Source organism: Geospiza fortis, unplaced genomic scaffold, assembly GCF_000277835.1.
Source record: "Geospiza fortis unplaced genomic scaffold, GeoFor_1.0 scaffold285, whole genome shotgun sequence".
NCBI lineage: Eukaryota > Metazoa > Chordata > Aves > Passeriformes > Thraupidae > Geospiza > Geospiza fortis.
In genome coordinates, this window is record NW_005054403.1 from 1,589,390 (window position 1) to 1,610,571 (window position 21,182).

Below are 21,182 nucleotides of genomic sequence, written 5' to 3' on the forward strand. Positions count from 1 at the left end.
TGTTAGGCAGAAGGGGCCATTATAAAGCACAGATGATAATTAAAGTAAATCTCTTAGTGCTTTGTGTGGCAGCTCATGTACCATTGCTTGTTTCTTTTAACTATCTGTTGCTCGTAACCACACTCCTAACTGAAAAATAATCACAGAAAGGCACAGAGACATTAGTCACTGCAATGAAACCGTTAATGCAAAACAAAATGCATATTTTCCATTTGAAGAAATAACAAGTAAAAAAAAAAAATCACTGTACATTTACTCATCTATGTGTCCTGCAGCTAATGTGCTGCTCAAAATTTTGCCTTCAGAATTGGAAACAAATTCTAATAAGTGTTCAGTTATCAAATAACCTATTGACCATAAAGGGTTTTCAGTGCTACTACTGCAGTCTCAAGTTTCCTATGTAGTTTTGACGTAAATATGTTCCCTTTCGGGCAAATAGGATATGCCCTTATGCCATTTTCCTGGTTACATTTTAGCATAGCAAGTGGTCCATCTTGTCCTTCAGTTAATTCATGAACTCAATATAAACCACAAACAAATCTGCTGCAATTCACTCTGGCTTCTGCTGTTAGTACAGACAGTGGAGATAAACCAACAATAAATTCTATTTATGACTCATTTTCCCAGACCAAAACCAGGTACAACAGTGCCATTGCAGCTGCAGAAAGTATCGTGAGATGCCCGTACAGCAGGAGTGTGCACTGTGCTGTAGAGCTTGTAACCTGCGCATGGCAAAGCTTTTCATTCAGCATCAGCCTGAGAAGGGTTGTACTGTCCCTGCGTGGCTCTTTATGCCAAAGGCACGGTAACAGCAGCCAGTGCTGCAATGTGATAGCAGCTCCAGCTCCCAAATCCCACGTGCCAAGATGGAGAAAGCCACAGCAGTTCATATTCCCCAGCAGCCAGAGCTGCATCTCCCTCACCCATAGCGCCATGGCCCAGCCTCACTCCTCCTCAGGAGCTCTCACAAGGTGGGGTTTGTGGGATCTGGGCAGGGCAGTGGGGCAGGGCTCAGGAGCATGGATGGGTGGGTGGAACAGCTCTGAGATGTGCCAGCCACAGCCTGGCTGCAGAACCACACTGACACTGTCATGTAGGAGCCTCCTTTCCCTTCTCCCTCCCTTCTAAGTTCACAACAGATACTTGGGATATTGTTTTCAAAGATAAGAAACCTGAGAGACCTGAGTGGTGTTAGTTTGGATTAGGCTTTTTTTCTCAGCAGCACAGGAGAAGATCTTCTTGTTTTCTAGTAAAGCCTTCCCACAACAGGGACAGTCAGAGCCCCTGAGGCCACAAACAGGAGATACACAGGAAAAATAACACAGACCATAGCTGGCCTCTCAATGTCCCTGCCAGCCCAAACATCACCAGCCTGTTCATGGTCAGCAGCCAGCAAGCAGGGGAAGGTAGCACAGAGGTAATTCAGTGCCGCTCTCCCATGTGGAAGGCTGAGCTGCAGCGTTGAACACAAGAGGTCCCACATGGATTACACATCTTGACCTGGGCCACAGTGAAGACAGAACACAAATGGTTTATGGCACGGTGACAGGAACAGCTTTCCCCTGGGAGCCTCTCACAGCTTAGAGGAAGATGGTCTCCTCAAATCCCTCTTCAAACTATGTCTCCTGCTTGCAGACTCCAGGAGGGAATAGAGGTGGCTGACCCACTCTTCACAGGGTACTGCCAGCTTGCTTCTTAGCTCTGGACCAGCTTTACTGAAAGTATTCTTAATTTCCAGCAATGTGAGAAAAGAAATGGCTTCTATTCTTTGCAATATATTTAAAGTCTTCCATAGATTTGATATTGAGGTATCTAAAGCCACAATTTAAAATAGGAATAGAAGCAGGCCTGAAATAAAGGCTAGTCTGTGCATATACACGTTTTGTGCTATTGAGCCAATATCATGTCAGCTATTATAAAAATCATATCTTTTTAGTTACATGTGTTCATATTGCCAGTATTTGATTGGCAAAGACTAAATATTGTTAGAGTACTATTTGCTTTGTCATACATCATTTTTTCAGTGTAAAAATTTCAGGCAGTTGACAGCTGACATATTATTATTCAGTACAGAGATGAGATATTGAATTTCATCATGGTAAAGAAAGGTGTGTGCAAAAAAGAGAAATTAGTCTTGTGACTGAGGAGTGTACCTCAGTGAGACTCAGAAAAGGGTGGTACTGCTCCTACCTTTGCTACATTTGCTGTGCAGCCCTGCAGATTCTTGAGTAGTAGTAAAAGGAAACATTTTCCAATCATACTGCAGTCTTGTGAGATACAGGCAATCTCCTGTGAGATATAGGCAATCTCTTGTGAGATTATTGGGCATTGAGATGTTCTGAAAGGGTGAAGGGGATCAAATAAAAAAAAAGAAAAGAAAAAAAAAGGGGAAAGAAAAGAAAGACATCTCTGCATAGGCAGAGTTTAAGCTCTCTTCACTGGTTCAGCCTGCCTCCTGTCTAAGCATTACCACTGAAGAGCTCAGATTTGCATGCATGGATCCTCCTGGACATATTCTGTGTCTCCCCTTGTCATCAAGCGCTTCAGGACAAAGCAATAGATGCAGCCTTTCCTGTTTACTACTCTGGGTGTGGTACATCAACTGCTCCTGGCTCTAATATTAGAAAAACAATTGGAATTGGGCCACAGCATGTGTAGCTACTCTCTCGTGCTTGGTCAGTTAGATGTTTACAAATATTTCCTACAATACCATTCCAATTCTGCTCATAATTAATATTTCAATCCCTTCTGTTCAGGTGCAGGAACAGTGCAGTGAAATTCAGGACTAGTTCTGTCCTGAAAAAGCATAGCTAGAGACAAAAGGTTTTACAAAAGATTGCCATTCTACAATAAAACTTCCATGGATGTCTGGTGGTTTTGCTTTATCAAGCTATTAAAAGTGTCTGTGTCTTGTAGCCTTGCAGAAACCTCAAAGGGATCTGCTGAAGCCACAGATGAAGCATTTCAAACTAGGATGGCTCAAAAGCAAAGCCCCTGCTCCTGGAATCCCTGGGTTTGTAGTGAATATGTACTAGCAAGCAGACAATCATTTTTGAACAGTTGTATTTCTGAACACTGTTGTACTTTGCACTTAGTTTAAAGAATAAACATTTGGCAAGACTTGCCTTCTCTAAAACTGTGCATATTTAAAGGGAGGAATATTTCTTATGTGTTGGTTATAATTTAATGAACATGCCATGTAGTTAATTTGAGGGAGTAAGAATTGTTCAGATATCCTAATTTGAGTTTTTTTGGTTTTGGTTTTTGGGGGGTTTGGTTTTTGGGGGATTTGGTTTTTTGGTGGGAGGGTTGTGGGGGTTTTTTGCTAAGTTTTGGTTTTGTGGGGTTTTTTGGTGTTTTTTTTTTTTTGTCTTTCAAGGTAAATAAGATACAGTTTTATTAAATGTATGTTCTTATATAGTTACAGAAGAGTCTACTTATTTCTAGAAAAGAGCAGCTGTCAATGTTATATTTATACTGTCAGTATTGTACTTATTAACTATCAATATTGGAATAAACCAATATGAATAATTTCATAAAGTATGAATATTTACAGTAAAAACAGGATATGGGATGGGGGGAATTGCAGGGGGAGGGAAATTTTACTGTGCTTTGTAGCATAACTGAGTGTTTCTGGTGCTAACTCTTGGTACCCAAACACAGTCAGGTAATCCTGTACCCTGAGAGCAAGATCTTTTTGTACATGCTTACCTTTAAAATCCATAAAAGAATACTGAATTTGCACAGGACTGGACACAGCTGCTAAATTAAGCATGTGCTGGTTAATGGTCTAAAAATTTACTGTAAGATAGATATCACTATAATAGATTTGGAAAAAATGACCATGCCAGATGAGGCCTGACCTCAGTAGGATTTTCTATTTTAGTGAATTTTCATTGAGGCTTTCATGGAACAGTGCATCCTGAGCAGGCACGTAAATGAAAGTCATCATCTAAAAAGTCAAACAACTTTTCCAGTTATAAGAAATGTCATGGAAAGAAAATTAAATACAAACAAAAGGGAAAGCTAAAAGGAATAGCTAAGCAGAATGACTGGCTGTAAGTTCTGCAAAATCCTTCAATATTTAAAAAATGTGTAGGAATTAAAAAAACATATAGGCAATTATCAGCTTTCAGACAAGTATATTTCTTCTGAGATATCCTCATTAAAAACATTTCAGCAAGGAGAGAAAAGATTATGGTATTGCAGGGTAATATCAGAGATGCTTGAAATTCGCAATAGAAAACCAGTCCTTCTGGGACATTCAGTGAACAGATGTTCAGAGAGTCTGCTGCTTGCAGTAGTTACAAATCAAAACCCTGTGACAGATATTATAGATGCTGAAGTCTGCAAGAAGGACAGATTCTCCTTTCTAGATTTTTTTAATGTCAGCTCTAGTAATCTTTGATCTTATAGATTCAGAAAGATCCAATTATCTTATCCTGAGAAAACGTATCCGAGATATGAAAATGGAAAGTAATTTAATTATCAGCATTCCTAATGTTAAAAAAAAAATCAAGCCAAACCAACCAACTTTTTTACTCAAAAAAGTTCTTCTCTTCTGAAGGCTTGACAATGTCAGCATTAGGTTTTATTTGCAGCAGTCACTCAAGCCAGTGCATGGCAATCTCATAACATTATTGAAATATTTTCTAATTCCTTAGTAGAACTTTCAGGGCTTTTTTCTTGCTTTCTGCAGTTCAGTGGTTACCGACGGCAAAGAATCAGCTTGTTGATCCCTCTTGCCTTTCTTGAAGTTCTGTCCTGGCCAGATATGTATTGCTCAAATTCCAAAAGCACTTGCTTGGAGCTTCTCTGGATCATCTGTGAAATTCAGCTTTCTGTGCTACAGGGAGAGAAAGCACTATAGCTGCCACAGCAGCTATTAGCCAAACCCTATGTTATCTGCTAAATGAATACTGAGAAAAATCTTTATGCTCAGGAGGAAGAAAGTAGCATGCACTTGGCAAGGCAGCTATATTAAACCAGATACCAATCTCAGCAGAACTAGAATTAATTAAGAGTAATTGAAATCTACTTCCACAGTGAAGAGAGTAATTTTTTATGAATATATATTTTCTTATCTTTATGTTCGAACCTTTAAGATTATGATCACATTTTTAAATGTTACTTGGTTTGATAACTGAAAATTATATCTGATGATAGATGTCATTGCATTAGGATTGTTCTGGATAAAACATCTTACAAAAAAAATTTAAGAAATAAAGTGCCTCACAATTAGGAAATATCACAAGCAAGAAGCCTACACAATGTTATTTTTAGCCTTTTATGGGCACAATGTCTGAAAAGTAAAAGGTAAAATAAGTTTCTTAATTTTCAGCCATACTTGCTAAATAGTGATGGCATTTACCAGATTATCTGCAATGTGGAGGATGTGGCCTTACTCTGTACAAATATTCACAGGCACAGATATATGCAGTCTGGTCTGACTTCTAAGAGTATGGTGAATTTTTAGCAATAATTTCATAATACAGCTTGCTTCTACTTCCACAGTACTAAAATATCACCAAGAAAAAAAATTATCTTTTCTTTTGAAACACTTTTACACATCTGTGCAAATTTAAGTAACTATGTAGCCAGTGAGGTAAGAATAAGGCCCACGGCTGCTGAAGGGAATTCTATTCTGTAATTGAATGAGCCCATGTGGATCTCAGCTCTGAACTCAGATGAAATTCAGACTGTTGTGTTTACCTATGGCCCTGCTGACTGTATTGGTTTCCTCAGGACTAAAGATCCCTATCAAGCTACTGCACTAATGACAGGGCTGGTCTGTAACAAAATTCCTCACAGTAAGGAACAGTCATATGTTAAGAGAAAAGGGAATACAGAGGGGAAAAAAAGCTCAGCTTCTTCCCTTTTTTCAATACTGCTCAAGATATTAATTGCTGAACATGAAGCACCTAAAAATATCTGAATATTGATTTCCTCCCAGTGCTGATGTTATCAGTTGTGCTCGTTTCTCTCCGGTGTCATCTGTTTGCCCAATTCTGTTGGTCTTTTACGTCTGCTACTTAACAGCAAAAGCTGAGGATGTTACTGCCTCCCAGTAATAGTCGGCAAACAGATGCTTTTCAAAGCAACAGCTGCACTTTCACAAAAAAACTTTAATTTTCTTTTACAATTTTACAATGAAATGAAGCAGCTGGAATGCTTTGGAGACAAAGGAGCTCATGAATAATTCACTTGACACCTTTATACTCAAGTATGGGTGTCTTCATTAAATAAAATTGCCTCCTGTCAAGGGCAGCGAGAGGGTCTGGGGAGGAAGGCAGTGTTGTTTCCATTTGAGACCCCAGAGAATGATGATTGACAGCAAGGTGGAATTTATTGTCAATATAATTTTTTTGACTTTTTGTTTACATTTACCCTTTAAATAATTTCAATATAAAAATCACTTGAGTTCAGTACTCTGGAAAATACTGCAAAGTAAAAAGAAAAAATCAGCAGGTTTATAGATTACAAATGCTTGTGGCCAGTGAAAAAGAACAGATTATGCCTATTTACACATATGGCTAAAATTGCATACTGCAGCATACAAGGTGTTTTATCCATTTTTTAGTATGAGGTGATGCTGGACGCTTCCTAAATGTTCCTGAGGGGTGCCTGGGGTTCCCCCCAGAGCTGGCTCAGCAGGGCCAGTGTCCTGGGGTGGTTCTGCACCTTATCTGTGGGTTGCAAGCACCTGCTGGAGCATGGTTTTGTTAGGATCTAGCCAGATCCTTGGCATTCTTCTGACAAACACACCTGAGGCAGGCGATAAGCTGCAGGCACTTAGCATCCTTGTGCTGTCTCACTGGCAGCATCATAAGAGATGCCACTTTGGTTAATTGCTGCAGAGCGGGAGTGCCAATCTGGCACTGGCTGCCACAGGATGTGGATGGAAGCCTGGAATCTTTCTCTGTTAGTAGAGAAGGCTGCAGGGATCTGAAGCAAGGCTAGAGCCTGCAGCTCTCCTCTGAAATACCTGCCTGCTCAGATCCAGTAACATCTCAGCTTTCAAGCAAGCCCCTAAATCTCACACAGCATGTAAATGTTACTGTTGGCAGGTGTGAGGGAGCAGGCAAATGTCTTAATCAGTACTAAACATTGCATTTAATAAATTGCACAGACAGAAAAGCTGGGACAGGGCTTACAGCAAAGAAGATACTGAATTACCAGCAGAAGAGGCACAGGCCTTCAGCCAGGGTGCCTCAAGAGGGAAATATGTGGAGGAAGCCATATCAAGGTATTTAAAATGTTTTGGGGAGCTGCTCTAGAAATAACAGTGAACTACCTCCTTCCAACCAGGGAACCTGCAAACAAGACTGGAGTAAAAAAGAGGGAGAATTTACAAGCTAGTTCTTCAGAGGGATTCCATGTGTGCACAACTACTACTACAGAATTAGGAATGGTTTTTCATGTTAGTGTATCACTCACTAGGAAAGTTGAATATACTAATGCAGGAAAAAACACTGTTATTCCACACGCCATTTGAGAATAATCTTGTGTTTGTAGAGTCCCCTGGGCAGAGGAAAAAAAAATCCATGTTAAGAAATACATTCTGATTTCCAGTCACCCCATGTAGAGAGCTTTACCACTAGAAGTACCGAGGATGTGTCCATAGTGCAATCAGTATGTGACTGCAGCCTGCAGAGACACTCCAGAGTGAACTTATGGGCAGGTGCTTTGGAGAAAGATGCTGCAGCATCTCAGGGTGGCCAGCACACTGAATGTTTACTTGGATTTTTAAATGGGCTTTGGAGCCTTTATTGACCTATGTGTATCATCTCCTATTGTCTCTTTAGCTAGTCTCAAGCTACCTTCAGTGCATCTACTTAGGCTATACCTTTGTCTTTGCCTTAGGGAAGAGATGCCATGAGATCTGTGACCTGACTGTGACCCCACAGCTGGTGAAGGAAAGGTGAGTACTCTGACTACAGCATCACTAAAAATCTCCCACTAATGTTTTTTTCACATTTCCACCCTCAGCTGTGTGTATTTGTGAACACTGCAAATAGCTGCAGCATTCTAGAGAAAACCACTGTATGAAAAAGATAAATTTACTGCCTACCCTAGCTAGATACAAGAAGCAGAGCTGATCCCACTGGGAAGGTTTTGACCAGCTTTAATGAGAGCTCTTCTACTTGCAGGTACTTTTTGATGACAGTGCATCACTGCTATTTTGAGTCAGCCTGAGTTTGGTGCACTGTGAAGAATTTTGTTCTCAGTGATTCAGCTGCAGTGCTGTTAGCAGCATTAGTATGGACAGTGCTGCCAGCAGAAACCTCAGGAGCAAGGATAACTGGCATGATACTGAGAGCAATACAAAGCTGTTGACAAATACAGCTCTTAGTACCACTGACTGTGCTAAGCAAGGATGGAAAGCCTCCTGCAGCTTGCTTGGTACAAGCACAAGTGCAAAGTCATTCCTTGGGCTTTCAGATTGTCTGGCTGAACCAAGGAACTCTATGGGAGGCTGCTGAGTGATGCTGTCTGGCTATGATCCCGTGCTAAAAATACAGTGGAAGATAACTGCTAGTCTTTTCAGAGTTTTCCTCCTGAGTTTTCTGTGGCTTTGTGCTGTGCATAAACAGTGCTGAATGGGAAACAGAGCGCCTCATTTTTTCACTGAACCTCCAAGCTTCTTTAGTCTGGTACTCTTTTTGCTCCTACTTGCATTTCTGTGAAAATGTTTCATAGCCCTAGCATGCTAGCAATTACAATTTATTAAATTCTAATAAGAACTTTACACATTCTTTTACCTCTCATTGAGGACAACTGACAATTTAGGGACAAAAATCTGTTAAATTTTAGAATCAGTGAACTTCTAGCCTTTCATTCTTCATGCAGACTTTCTAATTCAGTATTTTGAAAGCTGCATTTCAAGGCAAAAGTCAAATAATATCTCCTTTTTCATATGGCAAAAAAATAAACTCTTCAGTAAATTATCTCCTGAATGACTAATGACCATACTTCTGGAACTGATGTAAGTGAGCATCATCTCTATTCTGAACATCCTTATCACCATTTCCAAGGAGTTTGTAAAGGATGACAAAAAGCTGTGGTACAGAAATTACCGTGATGGCAGATTAGAATTCCAAGGCTTATGTGGTTTTTCATTTTAGAAGCAGTTGCAGTGATTTAAGATGCTGCCAATCCTTATTCTCCTCACTGCCCAGACCCAGTTACATTTTCCAAATCTCTTACAAGTAACATTTATGTGATTCTAAGCCAATATCATATGAAATCTAGCAGCTCAGGATCAACTGCCTCTCACAGTAATTTGGGTTCTGTTACTAAACTAGTAGATTTCATAGTAAAGTGGCTGAAGGACCATTTTGCTCTACTGATTCCAAAAGGGAGGACATTGAAAATGTGACTGTGTTCACCTCTGGCAGGAGAACAACACAGAGTTGGTCAATAACAATTTATATTGTTGCAGCTATTTCTTCACTGAATGTGTTTCCAAGACCTAAGCTACAATTCTGCAAAACCAAAGGGAATAAATGCAGAGTTAAACTCTGCAGCTGGTCACCGAGTTAGTTACTGCACAAACATTTTTTAAGTGCTGTGTAATTTTAGTGACTCCTAATTGCTTGCAAGCCACTTAAATAAATCTAGTCAAATAAACCAAACCTTTCTAAGAATCATAAAAGAAAAACTACTCCTTTGGCTCCACAGTCCTCATTATTTGGCTAGATGCATTTGTTGATACAGAGCTCCACTAGACTGATTCAAGCCAGGATAACAAATCCCATATTCCAGGTGACAAAACATTTTCCATCAGGATATCTTTCAGAGGTAAATCTCTTATATTGGCAATTCCTGTCTTGTGACTAAAATTTATTGCAATTTGAACTGAATACTCTTTATTTTCAGAGACAATGAATGCCAGTTTGAAATCGCCAATAACCGGTAATAACTGAAAAAGTGTCAAACCCTAGTGTGCCTAATCTTAGGAGAAAATAATGAAGTATAGATTTTAAAAGGTCTTTATCAAATTTTTTTTCACGTGCACTAAAAATGGAGAACTTGGGAAAATGTATGAAAGGTTCCATTTTATTCTGCAGCTGACCTGACACAGCACATCTGCACCCCTGAATGTATGCAGCAAGAAGAAACAGCTTAAAATATGTATTTGCAAGGCTTACATTAGTCATCATTTTGTACCCTGAGTGACCTGCTGAAAGAACTGTTTGAATGTTTGGTTTGGGGGGAGGGGGAGTTTCTGTTTTGACAATAAAAAGTTTAATTTCTTCATATAAGCTTTGCATTTTCGTATAAGCTGTGAGACACCCACTCACCATTTTCTTTGGGATATTAGGAGGAATACTGGTTAGAAAGCAGGAGTAGTAGCCTGGGGTCAAAGGCAGGTATCCAGGCATGTAAAAAGATGTTCAGTTGACTTCACTGCAGAGTGATAATTAGTTACACTCAAATGATGTCCCTTGAGGTAATGCACTTGAGAGCAAATCTGGCATGCTGCTCAAAGTTTTCTGGGGCCATAGCCTTGGATCCTCAGCCAAGTATGCTCAGATGTACTACAAGTTTCTTAACAGCAAAAGGTGGAAAAGCTTTTTTTGCCATTACAGTGTATAAAGCTGGGTAACAGAAACACTGGAATTGGTCTGGGTGGAAATCCACAATAGCACTGGAAGAACAACAGAGCAAAGCAGCAAAGCTGCAGCACAGTGGAAGAGCCATTCCTCTCCCTGTTATCTCAGCATTGAGACAGACCATAGTCATAAAGATATGTGCAATGAAGAAGCAAACAGAACAGGCAGCAACTTTATTGAATATTTATGGGGGATAAAATAAACAAGGTTGTTCAGTGAAAATACTGTCCCATAATAACAGTTGACACCTAGAGAGTTTAAAAACCTGTCCAAACCCATTTGTTGTCACTCATAGAGAGGAACCCAAGAAATGTAGTGAGGACCTGAAAGCTATTTGCTGCTGCCTTCCATGGCATACAGGTGATCCTGGCAAAACTGGTCAGGCATGCACATTTCTTTGTGCTTGCAAGTATGTGGGCACGAGAGTGTGAGTGGGTAAATCAACTTACTTAGGGAATTGTAAATTAAAATCATGTTCTACTCACCTATGGTCTTGTACTGTCTTTTGTTGCACTAACAACCTATTAGGACTATGTATCTCCAGTTATGTAATACTTTGCTGGGGACATGCTCTTGTCTTGAGCTGAATGGATCAGAAATTCTCATTCTGTTCTCACAACACTTCCTTGAGAAATTCCTGATTTGAGAAATTGTGGGCAAATGGAATTCTCCAATATATATACAGCAAGTCAAACTTAGTTAATGGTTTTGAAAGTGAAATTGGACAAGTTTGGATAGAAATATATAGCATGATTGCTTATGCAGAGAAAGAGTTGGCTCTCGTAACTCTGTCACTTCCAAATCACTATCCTGAACTGGAGTGGTCAGTGCAGATACTATTGTCTTATAGCTGTATAGAGCAAAATGGCCCAGAAATTCTCTCACAGTTCACCCTTCAGCAAACAAACAGGACATCACAAGAAACAGCATGTTTTAGCTGTGATGGGTTTTTTCCACATTCCTTTGCTTGTTTTTTCCATATCTGCTTTGTTTTGGGGAGAAAATTACAATTTTGGTGCAAAGCAATGTGCGCATACACACAAACCCAGATATTTGCTGCCATCAAAAAAGTATAGAAATACAGCCAATAGCCCACTTGCACAGAACTCCACAGCACTTGCTGGTGTAAAGCTTTGTTAGACATGCCTTCACCCAGCTGATGGCACAGATATATGGTGCTTCCAGCCCTCACTTACCCATGAGAAAATTAGTTTGTAGAATGCTGTAAGCCCTCTGCTTATTTCAGCATTACTCTATGCAATAAGCCAAATGTTAGTTGCTATGCAGTATGTTCATTAATTTTCATGGAGTTTCTTATTTTGCTTTTCTTTTTGCTTGTCAGCAACACCTATGCCAAAAAATGTTTGGTTTTTGTCCTCTTTTAACACAAGTTCTCTATGCTAGTAAGAATTTCTGAAGTGAACATGATCCCGTTAGCAGAAAGGGTCAAAGACCCATTGGTAGTCTGTGTCTTATGCTGAAAGATCACTTAGTAGGCATTATCAAGGTCCTGCTGCATTCTAAACACAAATAAATTAGAATCCTGAATAAAACTTTGACTTCCTGTATGGCACCAACTCCCAAACCAGTTCTGTTGCCCAACATTTGCAGGATTTCAGTGGCAGCAGCTGATTTCTCACTTTCCTCTGAGACCGTAGCTACTTTGGCACTTCTTCAGGCTTCCTGTTAGGCTGCTGTTATCCCAGAAAAATGAAGGGCAAGCTGATGTCTGAAAAAAACCCAGGCATCATGGCATATTATTACATGCTGTCTTACCCCACTCAGAACAGGTCTTTACACAGACCCAATTTTGCATTGTTATGTGAGCAACACATAAATGCCATTACCAGTTACTTAGAAAAATGCTACTTAAATACAATGTATTTCAAGGATTCTATTATATTAAAATAGCTTTATTGTCTTCATGGCACTTTTGAGTCTTAAGAATGAATTACAAGTGTTACCTGACTCTTGTAACATGGGGTTTAGTATTCTATTATCCCTTCTTAGGAGGTGGGTTCTGTGCTTTCCATTTTGGCATTACCTTTTTTTCCCCCTTGCTACTAAATGTCCATGTTGCTGCTTATCTGTACTGTATTACAAAAGCTTTGTTAAATAAATGTGTCTGGGATTTGTGCTGAAAGGGGGGGGGGGGAAATTTATTATCCTTAATTCTTGTAGCAGTTCTGCCCCAATGAAACTGGGATTCCTCTGTGTCCACACTCTCTGACCACCATCTCCTACACACTTAAGCCTTAAGAGACACAAGTGCCTCACTACAGGAGAGGCTGTGGGTAGCTGTACCAGTCCAAGGAAAAGTCTGAGGGAAGAACCAGGTTTCACTTCCCTGGGGCCCTCCTTTTCCCTGTGGCTGCTTGTGAGAATGTGCTACTTTGCCCCTTAACAACCTGTGGTAAATTCTTCCCTTCTCTTTCTCTAGGTGTATGGAGACTGGGGAGTGTTTCCACATTTCAGCCCACTTCAATTTCTTGTGTTCCACATGTTACCAGAATATTTCTCTTCTGAACTCTTCTGTGGGATCTGAAAGCATGCTAGGCCTTAATAAAACACATATAAGATCAACAGTATACTGCCCCTAGATATTTCCACTGCTGAGCCAAGTAAGTGGAGAGAAGAGACTGATGAATGACTCCATGGCCACACATGGGAAAGAGAGAAAAGTGTTTCCAAATGTTCTGTTAACACCTGTAACATATTTTTAAAAACTCTCACATTTCAAGTCAAAATCCCCTGAGACATAATTTCTGACCTTCAGTATCTTTAACTGTGTGTTTCCATATGTGCCACTGCCAAAATGCTGAGTAGGCATTTGAGATTTACCTTTAGTACATCATTTTAGCTTACAAGATGCTTACTGAGAATTCAGAAACTTTGTTCTGAAATTGGTGCAATTTCGCTGCAAATACTAAACAGAGCACATAATGCTACCTAAGGAAATGCCACTGAGGCATTACAGATGATCAGATACCAACATGTTTAAGAAATATATGCAAAGAGCACTTGAAAGTCTACCAAAAAGCTATATTCCTTTCAACAAAAAATATCAAAGAAACAAGGTACTTTATGTCTAACAATAGCAAATAGTACCATGAGTAAAAGTGGATCTGTAGAGTAAAAAAAATTGTTTTTGAGGACCTTGACTCCATGCTAAATATATTTTATGGGGGTATTAATAATTTTAGATTTTCTTTTGTCTGGTTCTGTACATCTGACCCCCTCATTGGCAGATGGGAGATATTTCTGATTTAATTTCTCTCAAGAAGGATTCAGTGACCAGTGCTCTGTCTGCAGTGTAAACCGAAGTGCACTAAGTGGGGGCAATCACAAGATTTGATTCCAAGTTTACTCCTGGTCCAGACTAAAATGTTAATATTAACCCCACAAGATTTGCCATAAGGGTTCTAAAACAACTCCTTTGAGAGGTAACCAAATTAAAAACAAAAAAAAACCAACCTGGTTTTATCTGAAAAGTTATCTATCCCTTTTTCTTACTTGCTTATTTCTTCCCTAAGTATTCACAAAGCCACACTGTGTCTCTTTCAAATTCAAATTTCAATTCTCTTTCTATATTTCCTTTGCTGCCAGGGAGGTTGCAACCATGAGAACTGCTTATTTTGCTCACCAATAATTGCCACCTTGCACTGCCCCGTCTTCCTGTATCCAACTGTGTTGTTCTCAGAATCCAAGAGAAGGACTGATCTTCAGGTCAGTGACTGGCATCTCCCCTCAGTGTCTGCAGAGCTCTGACAGAATGAGGTGCTGCCCTGTGCCTGTGGCATGGAGATGTTACAGTAACACATCACTAATAACAGAGCCATTCTGCCATCCAACCTACTGCATCTGTGTCACTCCTCCATCAAGAAATGAGGTTATTCACGCCCTCCTTACCCTCCCATGTGCAATGGTTTTTAAAGTAAGACAGAGCCAAAAATGACTTTTCACATAGAAATATGTTATCATGTAATCTATACTTGTCTCCCTAAGCTTCAGCAAGAAAACAGGTCCTTCCTAAGAAACAGGGCAGAGATGTTATCTTATCCACTCTTCCCCCACTGTACCTCACAGCAGAGAATCATGGAAAAACAAACCAATAAAGCTAAATGTTAGCATTCTGGGCATGGGGCTAGAAACCTGAGCTAGTACTAGCAGTCAGCAGTTCTGATTTCCTAAATTACTTTGGCCAAGTTGCTTAGGCCCTGTTTACATTAGATTTCCAGCTGTATGGAGTAATAGTTAAAATATGAAAGAGTAGATTTTTCTAAAGCCCCTAGTGCAAGGGATTTTCTCAGTTGATGGATGCTTATTCTCAGATACCTTTTAAAGAGGCTCTCTGCAGTATCTCAAATCACAAGATGCTTTTAAAATTCAGGTTTTATTTAATTTGATCCAGTTGTGCTGCCTCTCAGCAAAGCAGCAATTTTGTTAAAACCCTTTTCCTTTAAAGAAACCTCTTTGAAGAATATTTTAAATATATGTCAAATAAGGTCTCAATGGTGTCCCATGACAATGTGAGTTCCTGTACTCATATTTAGTTCAGTTGTCTCCCACCAAAGTCCTAATTATATATCCTGCTTATACCAGTAACTAAGTAGGACTTTTAAAGCTTTCCTCCCATGTCAGCAAATGAAAGCGTGTGAATGGAGTTTTCACCTTCTTTCTGAGGTTCTACATCTGCAGAAGACAGACAAGTGGCACAGAGACAATACTCTTAGCTGGGTGGTTCACAGAACTGAACACTTCAGACTTGGCACTGAACCAGCAGTCAAGTGCTACAGTTATTGACTTGCATGGCCCGTGGTGCAGTCTCACAACTGGCACAAGCTAATCTGAAACCAGAACCTGAATGAACCATCCCTGCTCTTGCCCATGGCCATGTCCTCCCCTTGGTGCTAAGCTTAAAATCAGGAAGACATGCAATGAGTATGCTCAGCCTGATCATCTGGCTGAAAATCAACTCTGCAAAAAAACCAAAAGTCAACTACCCTGGGGATCTGATTCAGCTCCCCACAGACCTCGTGAATGTTAGCACTGGGCAGAGCAGAAGAGAGGTGAGCAAGAAAGAAAACCAGCTAATATTATTGTGGTCTTACACTGGCTTAAACTGTTCATAAAATTATCCTCTGAAATGTTTAGCAAGATGACTTTAGCAGCATTGAACTGGTCACAGGGAATATAAGAATGTGTTAAGTACTGGCACGATAGGGTCGTGCCACTGTTCCTGTTTCTCTCATTTCTGAACGTGCGGCTAAACCACTTCAGCCAAGTCGCCAGCAAGCAACTAGCAGAAACAACAGCAAAGTTTATTTGCTTGGGTACCCACCAATTTTAGAACTGACTGCAGAAATGTAAACAGGCACCAACCTGGTCCCAGCAGATGTGTCTGCCTCTTCCTTCTTCCCTTACACGATGCCAGGCTGTGAATCCACAGTTCCTCTGGCCCCAGCCTCCGCCTCCCAAAGCAAAAAGCTACATAGATGTCTGATGTGACACCTGTCCATTAATGCACACTCTGTGCAGGACTGTGGTTCTTGGTATTTCAAACCCTTGGAAAGAAGACAATATAAAAATCAAGATCTCTAGAGCTTCCAAAGACTGCATGTGAGGCTGTTCTGCCATAATGACTGAGTAAATCAAACAGCACAAACAAAAACCTTCATTACCACAAAAACAGGATCAGTGAGCTGAAACAGCTTGGCATGGTTCCTGTCTCAGTGGATTCACCTCTGAGATATCCTTAACCTTGAAGATAATGCCATTATTAATTGCTTCAAATCTCAAAAGAGTAAGAGTTAAGAATACAGAGAGAAACCATATGGTGACCTCAGAGAAGTCTCTGAAAAAGAAGGCCAGGCAGCTCAGGTGGGGAGAGGCATTCCCGAAGATTAGAAGGCAAGAGCAGAGATCACTTTCCTTCACTGAATACTCACAGAGGCTTTTAAGCCCTAGAGTGGAAGTTGAAGAGGAAATGGATTATAATAAACAACTCCCTTTCACCTTCTTTGGCATGAAAGGCTGAGACTTTCCTGTGCTTCGGCACATCATTGAGAGCAGCAGTTTGCCTCAACTCCTTTCATATAACTGAAAACAGCAGTGTCTGGATTACAGTCTCCTCTGATTCCCGTGACCCAGACACAAACTTGGAACTCCCAATTCGTGCTCCCCAAGTTCCTCCAAGATCACAAAGAGGAAAGCCAAGGCAACAAGCAACAAGGAACTTCATTAAGCCAAGTGCTGGAAGCTTCAGAAGTCAGAATTCTTCCATTTCATTGAAAATCTCCCTGTTGGCATTAATTTAAGCATTTGTACTTCTAGGAAAATAGGTTGTTTGTTGTAAAAATCTGCATATCTGCTACATCTATCAAAAAGCCAAAGTATTTTCTGCTGACCAAAATATTCTCTGCCATTTCTTTTAATATCCCTAGAGGTCTGCAACTCCACATATGGGCAATAACCTGTCCAGGCCAGAGGCTGCAGAGCTACAGCAGATTAAAAAATGAAAACACATATTGGAAATATAAAGCATGCAAAAGAGCACATATTGCAGCACTGTTTCATAAGATGACATGTTAAAAACTACTATTCCCCTGTTCTTCTGTAATTCAACCATTTTCAGTACTCTGTGCAAAATTAATAAAAGCGTACCAAGCCAGTTATAAACATTGATATCTATTTCTCAAATAATCTACCTGCTATTCTACATGGAATTATTAAAAAAAGTCCATAGAAAATGCTAAATAAATGTCACAGAGCACAGAAATAGTTCAGCAAGACCAGTTGTTGAGGGAATATTGCCATGTCCATGCAAGAAACAAAAAAAGTGTTTAGCAGGGTTGGATTAGTCTTAGCTCAGTGCAGTGCTACTTTAGGAGGTGAAGGAGAGACTTGTTATATGAGAACAAGCTTGGTTTGTTTCTTACAGAATAAACATTTTCCACTTCAAAGGTAAAACACTCTATATTCCTGAATACTGAAGGAGTCCACAAGACTGTTATAGGATTTCCTCTCATTTGCAGCTTGAAATTCAATACAATCTACAGCAGTCAGCTGAAAGTGTAACAAACAGTGGTAGTTACCCAAACCCTGCAGCTCATGAGTTCCCACTGCAGCATCCCAGTGGTGGGAGCAATGCCACCTAGAAGGTGCAAGAGGAGTAATTGTCTACAACGCGGGATATAATCCAGTGAGTCATGCTTTCTCCTAAGTGCTGACATTGCCATAAAAGCTCTTTATTCAATGCAAAGCAAGAGCTGCCAATTGCACATGGCTGTGCAGCACACAGATGTTGCACATCAGGATAAAACACAGTCACAGCTATTTAGAGGTGAACTATCAGAGACGTGCTGTCATTAGACAAATCCCAACCTGCATGTCACAGAGAACATGTCCAAGACACAACTATAGCTCAAGGTCTTTTGTGACAGCAGGATATTGGTTAGGTGTGATTGATACTGGGGAGATGATAATTGCTGGGTAAATAAGAAGAAATATTGGATGAGCACTGGGGAAAATAAACATGGTCAATATTCAAGAAATTCTGAGTGAATTAAAATGAAGTGTGCTTTTCTATAAACATGTTTTAAGAAAATTATGCATTATTCCAAACAGGCTACTGGGACTATGCAATGACAGCAAATATGTTAGAGTACAGTAACTGCTGAGGCTACTATTTTGCTTTTCCAATGGCCAATTTTGAGTTTTTGTGCAAACTTGTTTTACCCTACAAAATTTTCTGACTGAGATGGTCATTCACAGTAATACCTACACCTACTTGCTGAGTTATGCTAAGAACATCCATCACTTCTGCATAATGTATAAGAGAAAGAAGCAACAGCAAGCCAGCTAATTCTTTGCAGAATAATATATCAGCATACCTGTCTTCAAGCTAAAATTAACAAGTGAATATAATTCCTTATAAATATACATGCAATTTGAAGCATGATGCAGCACATACAATTGAGGATGCAGGAGATGGTGGTTTTTTACTGCATGAAGATGCTAGGTTTGAAAGAAGTATAGCTTAATAAAAATAAAGCTTATGATTCAAGTCACTCTTTCAATTCAGAACTAATTTATGGTGCATTTTACACATCCTGCAAATGATGAACAACAGCCTTGCATAATTGCTTTCCTTACAAAGTGTGGGAATCAAAGGATACGTTTTAGATGTGTGGCCACAGATATGACCATGCCAATGAATTGCAAATAACCAACATAAGAGTTGATGATGTGCTGTCTTTGATAGATGTAGTGTTATAAACTGTCTCTTCCATAACAAATCTCAATGGGAGAGTAGCACTTAATAACAGGATTTTTGGTGCACAGATTTAAATGAAGAGAAAATGTGGTTGTGTGCAAGTGTAATTGTTAACAAGGAGAAGAGAACTGTGCTGGTCACTTACCAACCATTTTGACATCTAGATGTAACAAGTTTTGTTCACCAAAGCTAGTACTAGTTCTGAAACCTATTACAATCCAACTTAATTTCCAGATCCTAAACAGAATCAGCAAAAACTTGTGGGGGGTTGGGGAGCAATTCTTCACTTATAGTTCAGCCAAGCCCTACATGACATCATTGAAGAACAATTTTGTCCATCGTTCTTCAAAAACAATTCACATTTTCCCTATCATATTCCAGGTAAGCTGTGGCCACAAATACTGCTGTTTACAGCAAAATCACAAAAAGCATCACAGCCAAATGCTTATAGGTGCTTCATCTGTCAAGGGGCCATGTAATCACCCTTTTGGGAGAGCTAACAGAGGTCACTTAAAGCCAGGAAGCCTGACAGAGATTTCCTTTATCCACTATCTGAAGTCTAAGTGATCAAGGCTCTGTAACAACACACAGGCTCTGAAAGGTTCAGTCTTCACTCTGAAAACGTTTTAGGAAGGCCTCAGCACTTCCTAGGAGTAGACACATTCCTGGCAGCAAACACCAAAGCATGGAGTAAGCAGTGCCAAAGGGAAGCTGGTGCCACATCTGGCAGGACAAGGCCCTGTGTCTGTGTTAACTCATGCACTCCTATGGAGATGACTGCTGCACAGCTGCTGTGTATTCAACAGGATTCTCTTTTTAAATTGGTAAGCCATACACAGGTATAATTCCAATCTGTGCAGGTTAAGGTAAAGATTAATATATACTTATTTAACTTCATCAAAAGATTTCTGGTTTTTAACACTCTGGTCAGAAAAGCAATGGTTTGTTAGAGAAAGCTTCCAGTTGGAGGAGCTGGCTGCCTCCCTCAATCTTATTCCCTGATTCCCATGCTGCAACCTTTGGCTGCTGTTAAGAGCCTCGGAATCGCCTGCCTTTGCTAGACATAAACATTTTCCAGACCTGGATTCCTTGTTTGAAAAACTGGTGTCCAGACCCTAGAAGGCTCAGTCCATGAAGAGTGTCCTCACAGAGGGGAAATTAAAATGAAATGCCAGCTATTATTTGGCTGTTTCCCTCTCTCTCCTGTCACCATCTATAGCTGAGCACAGTGAGCTCCACTTCAGAGTTGATTTCCTTCCCTTCTGGGACTCCAGGCATATGAGTCTTAGAGATACAGGATTCATCTCTGTGAGTTTAACCCTGAAGCAAGGATTCATCTTAAGACTGTAATTTACAGCATGGCAAGAAAACACATGCTATTTGGAGCCAAAAAGTTCCTCTGAATCTTTAAGGGCATTTGGGAGAATCTAACCTGATTCTTAACTGCCTCTATTTCTATTATTGTTCTGGAAAGTGTTATTAGCTGCCAGAAAGATCTACCCTGGTTAAGGCAAGTGTTCATTTAAGCTGAATTGAAAGCAGTTAAATTAAATCATAGAATCATAGAATGGGTTGAGTTGGAAGGGACCTTAAAGATTGTGTAGGTACAATGTCCCTGGCCAGGACAGGGACACATTCCACTAGACTAGGTTGCTCAGAGCTCCATCCACCTGGCCTTAAACAATCTTTTGTGATGGCTGAAAGGAGAGATCAGCAAGGCTGGGCAGGCATGGTGGTAAGGCTGTTTGATTTGGATGGTGGTAAGGCTGCATGTTTGAGTTGTACATGGCTGCTTAAACAAAGCCATGCCACTTGCCAGGGTATGAGACACCACCACTGACCCCATTAGGGAGCGATAGAATTTAAAACTCTGGTAGCACTGACTGATCCTGTGTGTGTGACAGTTCAGTAATGCAGTTCAGTGCCTTCCATGCCAAAACTGCAAATAAAAATGGTTGAAAAATACATTTCTTCTAGAAAATTGAGCAATATTCAACACCATTGCTGAAAAAACAGTAACTATTCACCTGTGGCCACTGTAACCATTTTCAGTTACAGATTTATTTACCTGGTCTAGTGGAGGGCATCCCTGCCCAACAGGGTAGATGGAATGAGCTGATCTTTAAGGTCCCTTCCAACCCAAACCAGTCTACGATTCAATAATTCTATCATTTCTAGTTGCGAAGGGGGACCAATATCCACGTTTCTAGAGCGATTTAGGCTCATTAGGTTAAGACTCAACAGAGGCGTTCTCGGTGGCTTTACCTACAGCCCCACCTCGCGGCCACAGC